Genomic DNA, 22007 nt, shown 5'->3' on the forward strand with positions numbered 1-22007 from the left:
AACCCCTTGCTACACTCTGGTTGGTTGTGCAGGAGACTTCTGCTTTTTAAGATATACTGTTGTATAACTGCATTTGTTTGCAGCCATTTCCACGTTGTAGTGTAAATGTTGAGTCTAAAATCTCATTATTTAAGAATGAATATGTTTTGTATCACATATATCCATTCTAACATGTTCAAGGAAGAATAATAGATCACCTTTAAAGTTTGTAGTTGTAGCCTGACATACTAGTTTAGTTTGTATGGGAACAACACAAATCTTATTTTGACTCCAGTGTCAGCTTGTTCCTGCTGTACTTTTATATACTGGCACTTTCTTTCACCATCTCTCTCCTCCATTCATTTGCAGCATAACTCCAGTATTTTATGTGAAAAACTGCTGTTCTTTATAATTCTTGCATGGCCTTTTCTAGGTTAAATCCTCTGCGTAGCTCTATCTCAGCGTGATAGACTCTGTATTCCCAGTTAAATCAGTGACTGATGAGTGGCGTTGGCTGCAGCGCGATGTCGTCCAGAAACATGGCTTCTAATTGGACAGAGCGAGATTACCGCCACGAGCATTTAATAAGTGTGAGAACTGACTCTCAGCTGAATTAACTCATTTCTGGAAACATGCAGTAAATCTCTGTGGGTAAAGTGAACTTTTTTCTCTTTGCTGTGCTCACTGACCAGACCAATCTCCATTAAATTCACTGGGTAATTAATGACTTATTCTCTGATGTGTGCACTCTGTAACGTGTCACATTCATTTCTCCTCAGTCCTTTCTGAAATGGATGAATTCACAGAAGATGTGCATCCAGAGACAAGATGATTCATTTTCCAATTTCACCGCATAAATAATGGATAGGATTATATTTACTGTCAGCAAATGTGCTAGTTTATGAATATAATTTCACTCTTCATTTGCTCCGAACATTGAAAACATTAAAATCAGATTGTAGCAGGTGTATAAGCTGCTGATGGGCGTCGAAAAGCTCTAATGAGCTATATGAGACTCCTGTCTTTCCATTACTCAAGATTAGGTACAGAGGGGAAAACAATATTGGCTTCGATCCCAAAAAAAACATCAAATAATTAAAATACATGCATAGAATAATTGGTATTTTTTTCTGATTCAACGTTTCGAGACCCCTTGTAAAAAAAAAAAAGTTATCAAACACTACATTAAGCTCAGTTCAGGATTGAAATTAGTTTAAAAAGTTTCTATCTAGGTAAACTGCTCACATTGCACTGAGTATTTCAGTGAGCCTGCATGTAGCGACGGTGGAGAGGAAAAACTTCAACAAGAAGCTGTAAGCAGAACATTATAATTAACAGAAATAAAAGATTTAAATCACGAATGAATTGGTAAATTATTTTTAATTTAATCAGTGAAGTCTTTATTTTTTTAACCGTCACTGAGTAAAAGAAAGAATAATCCAACTACAACTGATTTTTATAAATTCTTGTTTTAAAAAATACAAGATTTTGCACATTTTTAAAAATTTAGTTGTATTTATATTTCGGGAAACAGCTTAAATTTGACATAGCATTATTTTTTGTGGGATTTTTCTATTTTTTAATGGATATTGCTCAAATTTTAAAAATAAGTAAAATGAAAACAGAAGAGGAGAAAATGTTAGCTTTTTATTTTTTAAAGAAATACATTGTGCTGTCCTTATTTTTTATCTTGTTTTACATGCAATCTGAAAAAAAGAGAAGAGAACCACTAGTTAAGTTTCCGCTCTTTTTAAGGTACAACTAACGATTATTTTAGTAAATTATCATTCTATTGATTATTCTGCCGATTAAAATGTTTGACACATTACACAGATTTGTCATTTAACCATTTCAGCTTTTTTTTTACTAAAATTTTTGAAATACATTAAAAGATATACATTTTATTCCCTAAAATGCAAAAACAATGCATCATTTTAATAAATTTTAACCAGGTGAAACTAAAACTATGGTTGTTCTTATCTTAAATGGAGAAGTACCTATATTTTGTACAGTTTTGTCTTAATTACTACTCTGAATATATTGTTTTTCAGCTTTTTTTGAGTGTCTATTCTCCAGTTAATGATTAATCAATTACTACATTAGTTGACAATAACTTTAATAATTGATTAATCACGATTAATCACTTCAGCAGTTAACTTTTGGTTGTACTCTTCCGTTTTTGTCCAAAACCTTGTCGTTTAGCATGATACTGATGAGCTTAATGAAACCACCGGGAGGCGTTGGCAGAGAGCCACAAGCCGACCCGTTAAAGCCCCTCATGTTGGCTTGGTGGTGATGGGAAAACCCGAAGCGACGATGAGCCCGGCTGGAGGTTTGACGAATCCTTGAACTCTCCTTTCACTGCAGGAATGACAGCTCCAAGTGAGAAAAACCAGACACAGAGGAGCAAAACTGCTCTTTTTTAAAGTCTCGCCACATCAGATCAGAGTAAAAAAACAACCATAAGTCACCTTCAAAGGATTTCTAATGATTCACTTTTATATTCTCTAGGACGGTGGTGTCCAAAGTGCGGCCTGGGGGCCATTAGTTGCCCTTCCATGGATATTTTGCGGTCCCCAACTGCAATTCAAAAATGATACAAATTTGGAAGTGCAACACAAAGCATTGGTCTTTTAATAACCATAGTTTAACAAAAGGAAAAACCACATTTACTCAAACATACTAAAATGATGCATCCAAAACTGTTTTTATTTAATTTATTAAACTTGACTAAATATAGCAAACACTTTCAAAGAAAGTGACGTTCTTGTTACTGAAAATACATTTCTTCAATGGATCCCAAAAGAAACTGAAAATTAGATGATTTTCTTTTAAAAGCATCTCTCTTTTCTTTTTTCAAAACAAACATCTAGCTCTTTTGAAAAAAGTAGCAAAGTTACACCAAAAAACTCTGAAATTTTGAGAGTAATTTAATAAATTCTCCACAACAAAACATAGAAATTTCTGAGTTCCAAATGTCAACAATTTTCAAAAGACAGAAACTAGTTTCTAGTGCAAATATCTTAGTAAACATGAAGACAAAACTAACTGACAGGTAACTTTTCAGTAAGATAAAGGAGCGTGTTTCAAGTAAATAATTCTTTAATATTAATGAAAGAGTTCTAGTTCAATTGTCATTATAACACTGGAAAACGCTCCAATGTCTTGATGAAAGTTTACTTGTAAGTTAGTTTGGTCATTTCAAGAATACTAAGACAATTGCACCAGAAACCAGACAAAACTATTTGATAAGGTTTTGTGTTTTTTGGCGTGTTGGAGAGAAGAATTGAACCTCTTTCATTAGAAGAACAGTGCAGATCTTAAAAGCATGAAGCTCTGGGAAAACGGAGCATAAGCTGTTTGTGGAGGTCAGACATGGCAGCAGATTAGGTTAATGGATGTAGAAAATAATGCTGCAACACTCTGATGCTGCCAAGTTTAAAAGTGAACACAGATCAATATTCTGATTAAAACTGTCCAGGACAGAGCGAGTGTCTCTGTGTAAATAAACCAGCTGCCTCTGAGGAGATGGCTCGCATTCATCTTTTCATTTCTGGCTACAGCTCAAATTAATTCAAATTACTTAAACAAAAATATCACATTCACAAAAAACACAATACATTTTTAGATTATCCAGACAAAAAAAACAGCATCATTGTAGCTGAAGAAGCTTCTTTCATGTGTTGGATCCAAACATTCAGACATTAAACAGCCTTAATTACAGAGCGCTGCACTGAATCAATAAAATGCCACATCTTCCATTTAATGCCACTTTACTCAGAGGTAAACTAATGAATTCATGAATGTCACTGCAAGGGATTAACTTGCTATTGAATAAAACCTGAATGATTCACAGTAAGACGGGATAAATTTAACCGGATTCTTTCTATTTTCCTTCCATGCAGTCAGATTTTCTTGTCATATAAGAAACATGCTGATAATACAACATATATTTTATATGATTCTTCTTCTGATGAGTCATATAAAAATGGGCACATTCTGTAGATTTTTTTATTTAGCCACTTAAGCTTATTTTACACTAAATTAAAAATATATAAGGAAATCCAAATAAACAATGAATTTGATTCCTTTTTTAAATACGAACATAAACAATTTATTGCCAAAAACGCAATAACCTTACATTCCACTTTATCATTTGGAGCAAAAGATGAATCTGTGAAAAGCTCAGGCCTTTTAAATGTCTTAACATGCAAAGCAATGATTATTTTTTCATTAATTATATATCAAATGTGCTTAATATGAGGTTTACTTTTACAGAATTTGAACCAGGTGAAGCGAAAACTGCCAGAAGAGGAAATGAAACTAATAAAAGTCCAAGTAACAGAAGATAATAACAGAACGAAGAATCCTGAAATCTTGCAAAAAGGCAGTTAATGTAGATAAGGACTCATCCGAGATATGCATGCTTTCTTATTGAGTCTTAAACAACCGTGTGTGTATATATATATATAAATATATATATATTCTTTTGAAGCATCTCAGGACAGAAAATGGCTGAGAAAGAAGCCAAAGTCCAAAGACGAAAAAGCAGATGCTCCAAAAGCAGAGTTGAAAGGTGAAAGTCGCTGCAGGGCAAACAACAGGCTGCAGGGCCACGAGGTCTGAGCCCAGCAGATTGGGGAATATGATCCATCTGGATTTCAGACATTTATCATCATCAGGGTCCCACAGGGCGGAGCAGACAGGAGCTTCACTGTCACGACACGCCGGTGGGAGAACATGTGAGGGGCCATGATGCCAGAACGATGATGCAACCAGATCAGCAGCGGTGGTCGGACCTGCTGTAGCTGCGTTTCCGTCAAACATAGAACTGCCCAAGTTTTAATTACAAAAATTAATTGATTAGTGAAAACCCAGAAATTTAAAAAAGAAGCAGGTTTTTTTATAAAAAGTTTTTGCGCAAAGATGAATTGGTTTTAGAGCCGTTTCGAAACACTTTTTTTAAAATCATACAAGTCAGGTGATCAATAGCAGGATGTTACTACTGCTAAAAACCACAAATAAGACAACAGGATAAGTTAACATAAGTTCATTTATGAACTAAATTTGGTTTGGAGGATTTGCTTCTCTCTTCTGAGCAGGAGACGTTTTGATAATGTTGGAAAATTATTTTCTAAATCTGTGAAGCTAAATTGAGGTCATAGTTTGTTCAAAAGTCAGAAAATGTAAATTGAATTTTTTTTTTGAAACTTAAAACTTCTGGAACTGAAAAAAAGTTTGAAATTGAACAAACAAATGAAAATGAAAAGATTTTAAATTGAATAACAGTTTCTAAACTGAAAAAAGAAAATAAATTGTCAGAAAAAATTGAAACTGAAAAAAAATGTAACTGAAAAAGATTTGAAACTCAAACAAATTGGAAACTAATAAAAATCTAAATAAAAACAAAAAAAAAAACACACCTACTTTTCAGATTTATTTTTCAGTTTCAGATTTTTATTTATTTATTTATTTATTTTCAGTTTCAAACTTTTAATTCAGTTTTAAAATAATTATTCAGTTCCAAAATTTCTGGATCTTTTGTTTAGGAAACTCTAACTTTGGGTCAAATCTTTCAACTTCCGGTCTATAAAGACGGGAACGTGTCGCCACCAGCCTGGATTTCCTCCAGCATGAGGGGGAAAAAAATGATTGCTTGAAACTTTTTCCATCATTTTCAGCTTCAGTATTTCATAGAGTAAAGAAAATTCAGCAGCTCTGCAGCGTGTTGGGAAATGTTTGGATAAAAATGCATTTTCAATCTGCTTCCCGGTTCTGTGTTAGAAAAGTCCAGGCCCATATGGCTTTACTTCTGGCACCAGCCTTTAATCACCGACCATCTCCAATCACATTTAGCCATCTGGATGAGCCACTCAGACAGGAGACCTGCTGTTCACAAACACCTCTGCTCACTGTGATGATGCTGATGATGTTTGCTATCCGCTCAATGAATCAAATTAAGAAACCATCTGTACGTCTTACTTTTTCATGTTAAAAAGAGCAAAAATCTGGGGACTGATGAAGCTGCTTCCTTAAAAAGATTTGATAGATTAAACCCACTCTGCTGGATCAATGTGGATTTTTTATGGAAAATGACAAAAAGAGGCACAGTGGTGTGTCTTTAATTAGGTTAAAGTTTGATCAATTAGCACAAAAAGCAGAGAATGAAGACAATTACACACGATTGATTTTATGACCTCTACTTGTTCTCCTACTGGAGTTCCTCATGCCTGCAGTGCAGATCACCCACTAGCACTCATACCAACATGTTTCAGCAGCACGTAAATCCCCACGCTTTCCGCTTTTATTGGACCTGATACAGAGATCCAACCTCTATCTATAAAAGAAGAGAGCAGGCCTTTGACTAGACACACACGCACTGGGTCAATGTCTTTCTGAGCCTCTCACTCGTCCACAGAGCTGAACTCAATACATTATGTTGAATAAGCTGCCTAAATATACAAAAAAGGGCTTTTCCACTAAACAAATGACATTTTTTAGACTATCAGAAATATTCCATAAAACAACATGGAAGGTTCTGAGATTGAAAAGTCAAAAATTTGCAAGAATTTTTTTTAAGACTAGTCAGACTTTCTAGAAAAATTTTAAAATTTCAGTTTGAAGATTAAAAAATTTGCTAGAAAAACTCAGAAATGTTATATAAAAACGGGAAATTTCTGAGTTCAAAAGATTGGAAAGATATCAGAAATTTTGAGATTAAGCTCAACAAATTTCAAGCAAAAAGTAAAAAAAAAATTCTGAGTTTTAAAAGTGAAACACTTGCTCAAAAAATTGAGATTACATTTTTAGAAATTTCTTTTCAAGTCAAAGATTTTTGACTTTTCAAACTCAGAAGTCTTGTTGTTATTGAGACTGCATAATCCATTTTATTTATTGCATTGTTTATTTATTTTGGATATAAATAGTTTTTTAATTCCAGTGTTAAACGTTTTTTGGAAATAGTTTTTTTTTTATCTTACAGATAAAAAATATACTATAGAGAGTATTATATTATTATTATATTGTCTTTAAATGACAACATTATCATTTGTGGTAACTATTTCTGGGACTATTTGTTTTTCTGAAGAATCCAAACCGATCTGAGCCTCTGATTTCACTTCTTATCGTCCAAATGGCTCCTCTCATCTTCAATGCTTATTCTAGTCTTTGTTGACGGCTGGTGCAAGGGCAATGAGGGTGCTTTAATAAGTTCCTCCTCCATCTCATTCCCCCATGCCTACGGGAGAACCGGCTGAAAGAGGAACAAGCCGGATCATTACGGAAATCATTTTCCTCCATTGTAAAAACACACAGTCAAGGTCAGGCTGGGAAAAAAAGGGACAAGATTCATTTAACCAGTCATTCGTTTTCCTTTTCTTCAGCCAGTTTCTGCAGAACAGTGGAAGCTGGATTTGTATGCAAGGCGAGGAGTCTGTAAGTAATCACAGGAAAATCAATACAAGCTCGAAGAAACTCCAAAGTCAACATGTTTGTCCATTGTAGCCGTTCTCCCTTCAGCACACATCATTCAAATAAAAGAAAAGCTTTACGCAACCCATCAATCAGTGAATCTCTGCAGGGAAAAATGATGCTGAGTAACCATTCTTTCTCATAACAAAGTCGCATTATGAGCTGAAGTTTTGGCGGTTTGCTGCTTGGCTGCATACAGGACAAAAAATACATCCGTATTTATCGATTTCAGAAGATCAACTGTTGCTTTGCATAAATGCTCGGAGAAATCTCAGTTGGGATGCTGGATGTTTAAGTTCATGACAGGACTGTTGGTAAGGTGTTGAATAAACGTGCCGAGCTGTGATGGAGTGGCGACGGTTTCCCCGCCTCTCGGCCTCAGCCTGCTGAAGATGAGCAGCAGCTGTCCAGCAGGTCTGCAAAGGTTCAGCAGGTCGAGACGATGATGGATGGATGGAGCAACGATTTTAAATGACTGCTGGGAGAAAAGGCTCTTCTGTATTATTTCAACCTTGTTCTTGTACAACTTAATTCTTGTCATTTTATACATTTTTACATTTCTGTAACATTTTTGGCCACTCCATCCACTCCAATGATTAGTTCCATGCAGACCAGTGGCCTAATCAAAGTCCAGACCTGGTTAAAATCTCATTTAAATGTCGGACATAAGAGGTGAGTACAGAAACACATGCAAACCTCCCTCTTTTAGTCGGTGATTGTAGTTTAACTGGGATAAATAAACAAACATCCCCTGAATGAAGAAAAGCTTGAATAAAAGCATTTGAGCGCATATCAGTCAGACGTCCCGCATCAACAAAATAAACCACATCAAGGCCAGGAGATGCAGTCACAGTATTAGTGTCATAAAGCATATTCCCTGCTCCCTGAAGACGGAGACGCCCATCAGGGTTGGTTGATCCGTGACGCGTTTTCTTCTTCGTAGTTAATGAGCCTCCAGTCCGGAAACAAGTAATCGACTCATCCTGAAGCTCCGCTATGGATTTCACCACCGCAAACATTACAGATGGTTGACTCCGGATCATTTTTTGGCATTGATTTTTCTCCGCAAGGCCAAATGCAGCGCGGCGCAGGACATGGGTAAATTGTCACATAAATCTGCTGCGGTGCAAACAGTCGGCTGGAGGTTGCAACCGGGAAGATATGTGGACGTCATCTGAACACTTTCAGGCACAAGCAAACCTGGAATCCCTTTTTTATCCTCCAGTTACTTGACAACCTGCTTTTAGCGAATTTCTGTGAATTTACCATCATGTTTGGGAAGCTTCATCCTGAATGTTTGCATTTTACCTCCACAGGTTGTTGAAAATGTTAATTATTTTACCAGAAAATTGGGAATCGAGTCTATAAATCAAGTGAGCTTAATGGGCCGCGCTCACAATGTTCGTTTGCATTTTGATGTGTAATTAAGGACTACATTCATTAACTGCAACCTCCTGGGAGAGTTTGGGTGTTTTCTCTTTTACAGTTTCATATCTGTGTGGAAAAGTTTAATTTTTTCCCAAAATTTCAGGAGAAATATCTACTTAGAAAGCAGCTCACATCCTTTGTCCATCCAGCTTTAAAGTAGCCACATAAATAACTACAAACAGGAAAGATTGTTTCAACAAAACAACCTGATGTGAACATCTTCATATTTCAGTCAAGTTTTATTTACAGTGGTCCTGAAGCACAAACCACATCAACTGAACAAAACTACAAATTAAAAAACACAACATTAACTAACAGGCCTGTCACCATAACAAATTATGCTGGAGAATAAATTGTCCCAGAAGTTATTGCAATAAACGATAATGTTGTTTTGCAACCATTTTCAGGTAATATGATGGTAATGGCAAATTAATGCAAAAACACATTCTCAAAGATCAATAAACTATCAATTCTAATGAACATTTAACACTTGGACACATTTTAATGATCCAAAATGCAAAACAATAGGAACAACAAATAAAAGTAATTTTGAAATCTCTGCAAACAAAATTATCCTTAAAAAAAGGCTAGTTGAGAAAAAAATACCAGACTGAAGACTTTCATCATCCAGTTTTTGGTAGAAAGAAACCAGATTTATCATGCAACCGAGCTAGCCATACAGTAGCTTCACTGATACAGAGAGCGAGAAAGACGTGGTTTTGAGTTGTACTTTAACGGTTTCTCCCTTTGCTGTTAAGCACAAAATTAATAATATCCACATGTCTAAGTTTGATTGAGATAACGGAATTATTCTGCGGCGGCGGCGCGGCTAAGCATCACATGTTTCACATAGTCTTTTTGCCCTCCAGCATTGTACGCATGCGCGAAATTTCCTTACGTAAACAATAACATCACGTCCACTAAATTCTGCTTTTTAAATGTTGTATCACGAAGATAATTACGTAATGCTTTCGGTAGCTATGTTTGCATCACCATATTGCACTCAAGTATCATTACTTTAGCATATTTTTACTCAAGTAAAAGTAAAAAGTCGACGTCCAAGAAAAGTAAGAGTAAAACATTTTTTAAAATGATAAAAATTATAAATCATTTCATATTTATAAATTACATAATCAGACAGAATAAAATATAAAGTTAAGTCAAATTTTTTTGGTATTTTAAATGACAATAATTAAATAACATAACAAAATCAAGCAAACGGAAATTTTCCAACTCAGTTTTTTTTTTCAGTTAAAAAAAAAGAAACTTATGAAACTTTAACAAAAACTGCAGGTGTGTGTCTGTGTCTGGTGAATGTTTGTTTTTCATTCAGTGGGTAGAAAATGTAGAAATTTTACTCAAGTGAGAGTAGATAATAAAATCACTCAAGTAAAAAGTACAAAGTAGTAAAAATACACCTAAAGGTTTTTGGGTTTTTTCCCCAAAAAAGTCATTCAAGTAAATGTAACTATTTATTATCAAATTCTGCCAGTAACATTCAAATTTTCAACAAATGTGTTGAAGACATAATAATTTCTGGTTCTAAAGCCAAAAGTGGAATCGTCCAATCAGAAATGTTTTAGGTTTTTTACTGGAATCTCCATTATTATGTAGTTGTGTTTAATGCTGTTATGTTTAGGGATTTGTTGATGGGGTTTGGACTTTAGGGCCACCATAGTTTTTTTTAACCTCCAAGATTAGACTCATAATATAAACCATTAAAAATGTCAGGCAGCATAAGGTTGTTCATTCCTACTTACTGCACCATTTTAAAGCAATAAACATTTTTGATGCTTTTATTTCACTTTGCAAGAAAAAGGCTGGACCCACAAGGACAAACATTCATCTCCTCCCCTGCAAATTGACGAGTCTGCACAGATAAAAGGACATATTCAAGAAATAAAGCCCTTAAATATCAAGGGTTGTATGTTATACGTTTGACAAAAAGTAACAGTCGTGAAGCACAAAGAGAAATATAATGAAAGACACCCACAGACCACAGCAGACATGAAGATATACAGAACGAGAGCTGGGGGAGGTGTTCTCCTTTACGGACGCTCTTTTCTGAAGTGGAAATTTCCCCAGAGGAAATCAGCGAGAGAGTAGAAACCATTTATGTGCTCAGTCCTCCCTATTGGAAAGAAATTATCCTGTACAAACCCCCACATCTCAGCCGGCCGAGCCACTGTGACCTTCATCACTCCTCCACCTGCAGAGACTTTCAATTTCCACACTTTTTGTGAGGGATATAAAAACTGGAGCGCCTGGAAATTAGGTGCACACACCTTGCCACGATATGTCGTCCTTCAGAAACATCACAGACAGAAACAACATCCAAAAGAAATTAATCCAAAGTTCAAAGTGCAAATGTAAAATCAGAAAAAGGTGGAAATGCAACAAATCAGTGTAATTTAGGAAGAGGAATGTTATCGAGAGAGAGAAAATGTGAATTTGAGGTGAGTCTGCTGTCAGGTTTGGAAGTAAACACATGAATGACGCAAACCCCAAAACACATAAATGCAAAGAAAAAACAAAAACATAAACAAAAAACCCCCAGAAAAATACTGCAAACAATGTTGCAATCAGAAAATGGAAACAAAAATATAAAATCAACAAAACAAATGCAAACACAAAATGCTGCAATCACAAATAAAAGGTTGCAAACAGAAAATAGGAGCAAGGAAGAAAATGCGACAATTAGTGTAAAAAACTCCAAGTATGAAACGCTGCAAACTCACTGAACAAAACGTAAATCCTCCAAACCAGTAGGGGGAGCTGATTTTGCTCATTGTAACATTTCCTCTTTTGCTTATATTTCCTGTGATTACAGTGTTTTTTTTCAATTGTAGGTTTTTGCTTCTGTTTTCTTTGATGGTGATCATTTTGGTTTGCAGCGTTTTTCTGCTGGATTTGTGTTTTGGAGTTGCATCATTCATGCGTTTGCAGCACCAGACCTTCAGTTTCTATGCCTTCATGACCACACTACACCATTCTTCTAACGCCTACTGAGGCACCATGTGACAAAACTCAGCCGATTTCATAAAGCTACACTATGAACTTTTATTAAAATATACTGGTTGAAACTGCCTTCATGTCCTCACAGAATGTTATGACAGATAATCTGAAGAAATGGAGCTACTCTGCTTCCTCTTAAAGCATCTTTTGGTAACAATCATTTTAAGATGAATTCCTTAAGAAGAAACAGGAAACAGGAAGTCCACTGGGACTCCTGTCGCCTAAAGTTGAAAGTATTTTAGGGTTTTAGCTGGAAAAATCCAAACTTTGTGCAAGTAGGCCACCAAAATGCAACTTAAATGATCCGTTTATTTGGTACTGACTCCAGAAATGATCCGGTCGAAAGATGAGGTCCTATTTTTAAAATGCAGTAGACTTCAGTCGCCGCGTTGTGATGCTGACATTTAATAGATCCAACGTTTGTGTTTCTTCTTTCCAGCGACAACAGCTGAGTGCTCCAACTCTTTGGCCCTTGGCTGCACCTCCGGTCCCACAGGTCCTGCTCCACACACAAATGTATTCCCTCACTGCTTGGCCTCCTGACTCTTTTCCTTCATTTATTTTTTTATTTCTTGCAGAAAAAGTAGAAACATCGCAAAGTCGCTGGGAAGCAAGGTCAAAAGTTTCTTTAAATCACATCACTGCCCCTGGGAATGCTCTGGAAAAAGAAAACAGTCTTCAAGGAGAGGTCACGCTGAACAACAGTCAGCGAACAAACACATCCTCCTGAAGAAACGGGTTTCTGGCGTTGCACTGGTTCTTTTGGTGTTTTAACATCTGAACAATTTCACACTTGATTTTTAGCTCTGGAATCAGCAATCATGTAAAGAAATGCCAGCTTTCACAACCTTTTGTTGATGAGAACAGAGAAAGAACTCAGTAGGTTTATGGTAATGATGTTTAAAATATTGGAGGGACTTAATTCAAATTTAATGATTTGTAGTTAATTAGGTTAATTAGTCTTTCTGCTGTGGAAAAAAAATCCATGTTTTGCACTTGAAAAACAGCAAATAATGTTCAGATATTAAACTACAGCCATACGCTACAGATGGGTTTAAAACAAAGGTTGGTTCCTACGTTAGAAATCTGTGGGATGCTAAAAACTTCTGGGATAGATTCATCCAGAATCGGTTTCCAACCTGGGAGTAATACAGCACCAAATGTTTCCTTAGCTTCATGAATGTGAACCTGGGGACGCTTCTGAAATGCCGGACCGGCGCTCTTGTGCACACAGGTTCTCCTCTGTGAGCCGATAAACGCTTCAGCTCATTAAATCCGCTCATTTACTCAAACGACTTGACTTCTTGTTCCTCTGCGACTCTTTGATGAGACGGTGTTTTCTTTCTGTGCTGCTGCAGATGCTTTATTTGCTATTCATCATCGTCCAGCATTGAGGAAACCTTTTTTTTGAATGGCTGCCAGCATCGCGCCATCTGTCTTGCACCTGTCCAAGAACCAGGGGAGGGTCTGCATGTTGGAAACGAGAACAATGCAGAGTCAGAGCTTCAGATTACAACAAGGTCTCACAAAAACCAAGCGCTGGTTTCATGAATGTCATCTTGATCTGAGCCACAAGTGTCGTCAAATGTGTGTCTGATGAGTGAGAATTTACCTGGATACATATTTGTGTGAGCAGCTGCTGTAAGCCACAGACGTTTGTGCCCTGCTGAGCATCTGCCTCTGCAAATTTATTACCCAAAGGGGAGGCCAGACCCTGATCCCCCCTCCACATGCAAACCACAGCTGCTGCTTTGATTAAAAGCTGAATGCAGGTTTACTGGGTTTTTTCCTCCCTCACAAACGTCGACCTGAACAGGATGGACAGCAGTGGAGGAAACGACCACAATGTTCGCATCTCTGAGCCAAATTCACATCACAGCTCCAGATTTTAAAGATAATGCTTAAATTTAAAGTCACATGGTGAACCCCAAGGCTCAATCCTAGGATCCTTCTTATTCAACATCCATATGGTGCCAGGTTATAGGAAGTAGATTAGTTACCATGACTACGCAGATGATGCACAGATCTACATTAAGATGTCACCAGGTGACTCTGGAGCAGAAGAGTAAAAGTAGCACTACTTCAACATGCATTTACTCAAGCAAAAGTAAAAAGTATCCATCCAAGGAATTACTCAAGTTAGAGTGAAAAAGTATTTTGTAAAATGTTTACTCGGATATTAATCATTTAATATTTAAAAATTACATCACCAGACGAACCAAAATGTAAACTTAAGTGGATGAAAATTACAATAATACATATAAGTAACAAAAAAATAATGAAAAGGAGAAAGAAAATCTTTCCAAATCCGTTTCTGTCATTTCAAAAAAACGGAAGAAACTTTAACAGAAACTGCAGCTGTGAGTCTGGTGAGTTTTTGGTTGAAACGTGTTTGTTTTTCATTCAGTGGGAAGAAAATCAAGAAATTTTACTCATATAAGAGAAGAAATATTTCATAATGAAATTACTCAAGTAGTAAAAATACTCCAATAAGTATGTTTGTCAAAAAAGTTAAATGTAATTAAGTAAATGTAGCTCGTTATTCCCTGACTGCTATGAATGTCTTAGAAAACTAAGACATTTTTCTTGTTATAATCTGAATAATCTGCCAGTTGAACTAGAAGCTTTTCACCATTATTAAGGAATTATTGATTTAAAACAAGCTTGCTGGTAAGTTAGTTTAGTCTTACTTCAAGTTTATTAAAATATTTGCACTAGAAAATAGACATAAATAGTCGGTAGGATTCTGTGTTTTTGCAGTGTACCGATATCAGAGCACGCAGTAGGACAATTCAAATGGGTGTTTGGGTCCAATATTGGGTGCAAGTTATATTTCACGTGTTGTGGATTCACATCCTGCATGTGGATAATGTGTTTGGGCTCAATGCTCACCCATATTTACTGGCTGAGATGAGAAAAGCAAAAAAATGAGAGGAAAATGTTGATCAATATTCAGCAAAATCATCGTAAATATGTTCCAGATATTGTGCACATCTAGAAAACAGTTTTATTTCAAACTGCTTTAACAAACACAGTTCCTCCACAAATCAAAGTTTTTCCTATGAAGCAGAAGGAAAAGCTCATTAGAAAGAGTCTTAACTAAATTCTTCTTCTACACCCAATTACCTGAGCTGGAAACAAGGACTGACCTTTGTCTTTGTGACATTTCTGGAATCCAGCATCATCGACTCGAGAGCTTCAGTCTTCAGCCTCTCTTGATCAAACTACTGGGATTAAATAAAGCATAAAAGAAAAAACAAAGTAATTGAACTAAGATGACTTTTCGTTTCGTGGCGACGACGAAGCCGTGTTGATATAAATTGCTCTGTAGGATGAGACGGAGTGAACGGACAGGCAGAAAGTTTTACTGCTGACAAACAGGGATGAACAAACAACAAAATTGATCCAGTTTAATTTCAGGAATGAAAAAATATCTGGAGATAAACCGGTGCAGCCATGAGGGGAGAAAGCAAACGTAAGAGTGAAAAAACTAATGGCTAAACTAGCAGGCCATAAAAGTGACTCAGAGCTCTCATGAAAAACACATTTTTCTGTCGCTTTATGCTTCGCGGTAAATAAGAGAAGCAAAAGGGGAGAGAAGAAATATGATCTGAAAACGAGTCGCTCTGCCTCTGAGCCGAAGACTCATTTCAGTTTCATGTCTTCACTCTGTAAACTTTCCCAGAAGCATCAATGGAGGATCAATGGCTCCTCCAAGACGAAAAGCCAGACAACGATTCATGAACAAGCTCCAAGTTTTCAAATTTAAAATCTGACTATCTGACACATGTTGCTGAATGATAAATTGTACCAAACATTATTGCGATATAATAATATTTTTATCTCCAAGTAACATGATGGTACTAATATAATAAAGCAAGAACATTTAATGAACATTTAACCCTTGCTAACATTTTAAATATCAAAAATAAAGAAACATATCAACAGAAACAACAAATAAAATGAATTACAAACAAAATGTAAAGAAAATTGTCCTTAAAAAAGAGAGAGAGCTAATTGAGACCAAAACACCAGGCTGGAGATTTTTATCATCCAGTTTTAGGTAGAAAGATGAAAACTATAAATCATACAAATGGAAATGATTCACTTTGTTTTATCATGTGATTAATTGATGCGTTGCTCTTTGCGACAGGTCTGGCCAAATGTGGTGGATTCTGAAGCTTTAAATCCGCTCATTGTGAATTTCCATCTTACTTCTGCTCCTTTTTCTACCACACTTTTTCCTTCCACTAAATTTTCCAGCATTAATATGCATGAATACATCCAGCTTCTTCAGCAGTGACTTTTCATGGCTTCTCTCCCAGAATCCAACTCCGCCAGGATGAAACATCGTCCTGCAGGTTGAATCTTTGGAAGCTCGATTAAACAGACGTGAAAACTAAGAACGACTACAATCAGTTTTAATTGAAGGACTTTTTATGCAAGATAAATTCCCACTGTGCAGTCCGGCCTCCGGGTTAACAAACGGCTCCTTCCTTATGGCTCAAACAATCTTCTTCCTCCTACATAATTAGCATCAGGCCTCCCAGTAGACAGCAGGCAGGACGGAGCTGCCGTCTGTCCGCTCTCCGCTCCGTCCGGCTCGCTCCGTCTTTCCTCCCAAAGCACCAGGCGCCGTTTCACTCCGACTGAAAGGAAACCAAAGGAGCTGCAGAGTCGCTCTGGCCAGAAACAAATCCCAAAACGCATGAAGAAGGGGGAAAAACAAGTTGGATTGTTATTTAGACCGACTCTTGCATCAGTTGCTGTTTGATCTGCAGGAAGCTTCATCAAATCAAAAACACATTTTCTGTGCAAACAGCAGTTCTCTCTTCCAGTGTGGCTTCAGGGTCTGGGGATATAAAAACTTCATCACATCAGATTCAACAGTTACAGATTTCAGGGATGCCTCTGTGTTCAGTCATTTTAACAGCATGTGGCAACAAGCAATCAGTTAATTAAATTAAAATCATTTGGACAGCAATCGTTAAAGATGCTCCACTAAACTGAAAAAAACTTCATTTTTGAAACGTAAACTTTTGACACCCAGAAAAAGTAGCTAGTTTGCCCTTCCTGCCACTTTAGCCTGTTTTCCCAGTCAGTGCTGAATGATAAATGCTATTTTGGTTATCAAGTCTTCTTAATCCATTTTAATTATTATTACAATGTTTTCCAGTTCCGGTGCTAAATGTTTTTAGAAATGTAAGGGTTTTATTTTAACTTTAATTGGGTGTGCTGTCTTTAATAAGCCATTATCATTATTAAATTAGCTGAAAATTGTCTCAGAATAGTAATATTGTTGCTTTACCTGGACATTTTATCATCCAGGTAAAGTTTTTTCATCTTTTCCAGCTGCAGACTCCAGGTTCGTCGTCAGGATCATGTCTGAGCTGAAAGATGCAGCTTGACGACATATTTCAGTCTCCAGCTGTAATCTCTTCTTCCCCAACAACCACCGACGCAAATATCCCATAATTACTGCACTGAGTGCGGTCCAAACGTACATTCATGTCATTAGGGTTGATGCAGCTGATAATAACTTGGACGTAATGAATCCCATTTAGCATCACAGGCTGATTTCAGGCTGAGCTTCTGTGCGGTTTGTTGGTTCCACTAGTTCTGGTTTCTTAAAGTTTTTCTCATCTCTGCTGGGTTTCCCTCGCTGCCCTGAAGCTAAACGGTAAACGGTAAAGTAGTCAGTGTTATTTCCAAACCACTCTGGTCACTTAGAGGCGTAACGAGCAGCGCTAACGACCTCTGTCCTCCGGTGGATTTACAGTGTGGCCATCAGATTGGGAGCCTGATGACCTGGATTAATATTCTGCTCACAGTCGGAGGGAGACAAACAGGCTGAAATATCAGAGAGGAAGTGAAATTACAGCAGAAACCGGACGATTCGCTGCCTGCAGTGAATCACATCTGCATTTTTTTAATCAGTTATATGGATAAAAAAAAACTAACCTGGATCATTTTTTGCTTCAGATACGGATTGAAACATTTTGTTGTCTTTTTAACGAGGAGGAAGATTATGGTGCAGATTAAGTAGCTTTTACAGCAAGTTATATCTTTTCTGTATTTCTGTTAAATTGCTGTGAATTATAAACCTCTGTCAGCCAATCAGGTTACTTCAAAACAAGCACAACTTCCTGTTAGGAATCAAGGAGGTTATTTGTGTGGATAGATATTTTAAGGAGCACAAAGTTATAAAAATATAAGATGATATTGATGGGAATCCTGTCAACACATGGATATATTGGTGCAATATTTGTTGTGATGTACAGAACTAAAGAAATTCTGGTTTCTTATGCACAAATACAGAGTTTTATCAAATTTCCACCTGGGTTGCAGTTTTTATAAATAATTCTCATTGGATGAAAAGCCAAAATGCATAAAACTGTATTTGTTTTCCCACATATCCAGCGGCTGCGTGTGGATTATCCGCTGGGTTCAGTGTTTCCACATTTCCCTCCAACCATCCAACCTTTCAGCTTCTTGCTTTCATGGCTCCATCCAGGATCCATCCTAACCAAACGGAGCAGATCCAGAGGACGTCCAGCATCCAGCGCTCACTGCCCACAAACAGAAAAAAACCATGCCAGGACGCATTAGCAGAGATTTAAGCACCAAACTCTCACGGGAATGACAGCAGCGCTGCTCGTACGATAGAAACGACAGGAGAGTAAATCTAAGGCCGGATCCAGAGGCAGGACTCAAGGGGAGGGATGTTGTGTCATGTCTCTGTAAATACCAGCAATAAACACATCTACTGGTCCTTGGGAAGCTTGCAGACGATTACTGGAACGGCCGGGGCATCACTGTTAATCAAAGGGACAAACGAGAGGCCCGATCGGCGTGGAGAGCTGAATGGACGCGATATTAAAGTGATATTTCTCTTTTCCTGAGGTTTTATTTTGTCTTTCCAGCAGCGTTTCCCTGCTGGTGATGGAGTTTGTGTCGTTTTCTCATTAGATCCGTCACAATAACACATTTTACTGGACAAGAAATTGTCCCAGACGTTATTGTGATAAATGATAATGTTGCTTTGATATCATTTTCAAGTTGCAAGAACACATTTTTCAAAGATCAATACACTTTAAGTTCTAATTAATATTTAATACTGGAACTGAAAGACATTTTAAATATCCCCCAAAAAAAAAAGAATTATGAAGTCTGGAAACAAAACTGTCCAGTTGAGGCCGAAGCCCCAGACTGAAGACTTTTATCATCCAGTTTTTGGTACCAAAAGAGAGAATAGAACAAAAACAATACAAATGGAAATTATTGAGCTTTACAATTAATTGATTTATTGCTTTTTGCAACAGGTCTACTTATTGATTAAAACAAAGCTTGGCTGAAAAAAACTTCTTGGTTTGACTTCATGAAACCAAAAATCAGCTCATTGTTAGGATTCATGGTGACATGTTTCCTCCAAACAGGAGAATTAAAGCATCAACATTTAATAAACGAGTCATAGCAAAAGCCATAAGTTCATCAAAACCTCTCCGGGTTTGTCCATCACAGCCTGACCGGCCGGGCGGCAGCGGAACCGGAGGCCGAGGCCGGCAGTAATGGAGCGCAGCGTGGAGAGACGACACGGGCCGGATGAGAAACGCGGCACCTGGAGACTAATTAAAAACGACATCTAAAGCCTGCTATCAATTTGGACTCCGGCAGGACTGACCTCGACCAAGGACAAGGCGGCGAAGACGGAAGAAAGGAGGAAATTAATGACGGATCTGTGAAACGAGGACTTAACCGAGGAAACCAGAGGAACAGATGTTCAACATGGCGACTTCAGCTGCTGGAGGATAAATCGCTTCATTAGACGGAAACGTGAAACGCTCTGCATGATTCCAGTTTTATCCAAAATAAAACCCAGAAAGCATGTTTGTTCTTTTACTCTTGTAATGCCACGTTTGTGCTCCTGACAAATTTCACAGCTGCAGCAACAGATTGAATTTGAACTTGTGAAAAAATAAATAAAAAGTCTGTGGAATGCGGCTTTATTTGGGGGAAAACATGCAAATCCACAGCAGCATCAAACCCCTCTCTAAACATGTCTGCTTTCCCACATTCCTGTAAAATATTTCTATATGTTTACAAAACTACATTCTTCTGTATTTCGCTGCTTAGGGAACGTCTGGAAAGTCCAGATGTGTTGGATGGAAGAACAAGCAGACGGGGATGAGCTGCAGGTCAGTCAAGCATGTGGATGAATCCAGATCTGAATGGATGCAGAGGGAAGGAAACAGATGGATGCTGATGCTGATGCTGCATGAATATCAATGATGTCAGCATTTATATTTATGATTAAAAGGTATCAAACATTCCTCATCATCTCCATGAACCAGATGATGAGGAAATGATGGCATAGTCACTTTGAAAAAGTCACTTCAATCGGTTTACTCCTTCAAAAAGTAACTTAGATTACTGATTATCTGATTTGGAAAGTAACTAAGTTACTTTTTTAGTTACTTTCAGCAGCTGCTGACCACAACCCCCTGGAGGAAAGACGGTGCAGCTGATTCCCACTTTGTCCAGGAACGTCAGCGGCTGGATTTGGAATCACTGGATGTGTGATTCTGCCGACCGCAGCAGAAACGAGACCGTCGCTTCACTGTGAGGACGATTTTTCTCTTAAAAGCTCTTCTGGGATCCTGAGCCAGGAACTTTCACTCAGGTTCAGTTTGTTCTGCATACTGACATTAATCAGGTGATTTTTAATGAACTGGAAAACGGTTGATGCCACTTTGTTCTTCTTGCTGACGAGAACCTTTTCTACTGCACATTATTTATATTTGAGAATGTGTTTTCATGCTGTTACCATTTTATTACTTCAAAATGATTCAAAAACAACAATATTATTGTTTATCGCAAAAACCTCTGGGGCAATTTATCGACCAGCAAAATTTGACATTGTGGCCTTTATATCTTTATTGAATGGGATAATAATTTCAGCACAAATTAATTTAAGACTAAATTTCAGAGTGTGAAAAAGCAAGTAGCCAAAAGCCACATGGCACAAAAATGCACTTCTTTTTAAATCAGCTGGAAATGCTGAAAACATTCTTAAACTTTGTTTTCTTTTTCTATTGTTGTTGTGAAAAGTGGTTTAAATCTTTTTGCCACATTAAATTGGATGTTTCTGTGGGTCTGGAGCGACTGCCCTCCTTCCAGAAGGGGCCATCCCGCCGAGGATCAGGTGACAAAGCGAGGATTGATGCGGTCAGACAGCAGAGCAGAGGCGGCTACAGAGTCACCTCCACGCTCCTCATTAGGATTCACCACCTGAATACAAAATGGTGGAAGTGACAGCAGCTTAGGCGCCACAGAGCGATGAGGCAGAAACAGCCGCGGTGGGACGGCGGGCGGGTTTGACACGAGGCCGCCGCGGTCGATGAGAAACCTCAACGTCCCTCGCTGACATTGACTGCAGGGTCGTTTTAACAGAGCTGTCCTGCAATATTAAGAGGATTTATGACGGTATGCACATCATATCTTCCTTAGACTCAGAGGTGAACTGCAGTTCGGGAGCAGAAACACGACTGCGGACTGTGAATTTCACCTGGACAGCGGCTCGTTACGATACGAGAACATCCAGCAACGCCTTATTCTGGTCACTCTGAGAAAATGTCGGCAGATTTTGGTGAAAGATTTGGATGAACTGATGGGACCCAGGAATGGAGCCCTGAGGAACGCCATCTTTAATCCCTGGGTTTGTCATGTCAGTTTAGATCGATAACAGGGTTAGAGAAGCAGAGCCGTCCAGAAAAGACTCCTGTCTTTTTCTCTTCTCTGTCATCCTGAGCTCTAAGTTGTTTTCCTTTGCTTTTAGTTTTTATCTCAGTAACTCTTCAGTTTCAAAATGTTCAGGTCAAACTTAAAGTTTTCAAAGAAAAAAATCAAAGCAATGAAATAGAAACTGTGACAGTTACAAACCATTTTCCAGACATCTGTGTGTGATGATTCTTCAACCTCAGACACCATACTCTTTTTTTTTTCTGCAACAGTTTTTCCTTCCACTCAACTTCCTCATGAATATAACACTCTGTGACCTTCTGTTTCTGACCCTCCTTGTGCAGGACCTAATAGTGTCTACTGAACTGTGGAGTCAG

General features: G+C 37.6%; 1 long non-coding RNA gene across 1 annotated transcript; it reads right to left on the reverse strand.

The window, feature by feature from the left end:
* Positions 1-16296: 16296 nt before the first annotated feature.
* On the reverse strand, positions 16297-19032 carry LOC145552692 (uncharacterized). The gene is made up of 2 exons (XR_014088822.1): positions 18374-19032; positions 16297-16541 (listed from the first exon to the last, which is right to left on the reverse strand). It is a non-coding gene; the product is annotated as an uncharacterized LOC145552692 (long non-coding RNA).
* Positions 19033-22007: the final 2975 nt, after the last annotated feature.

Source organism: Poecilia reticulata, chromosome 8, assembly GCF_904066995.2.
Source record: "Poecilia reticulata chromosome 8, P_reticulata-male-v2, whole genome shotgun sequence".
NCBI classification, from domain to species: Eukaryota; Metazoa; Chordata; class Actinopteri; order Cyprinodontiformes; family Poeciliidae; genus Poecilia; species Poecilia reticulata.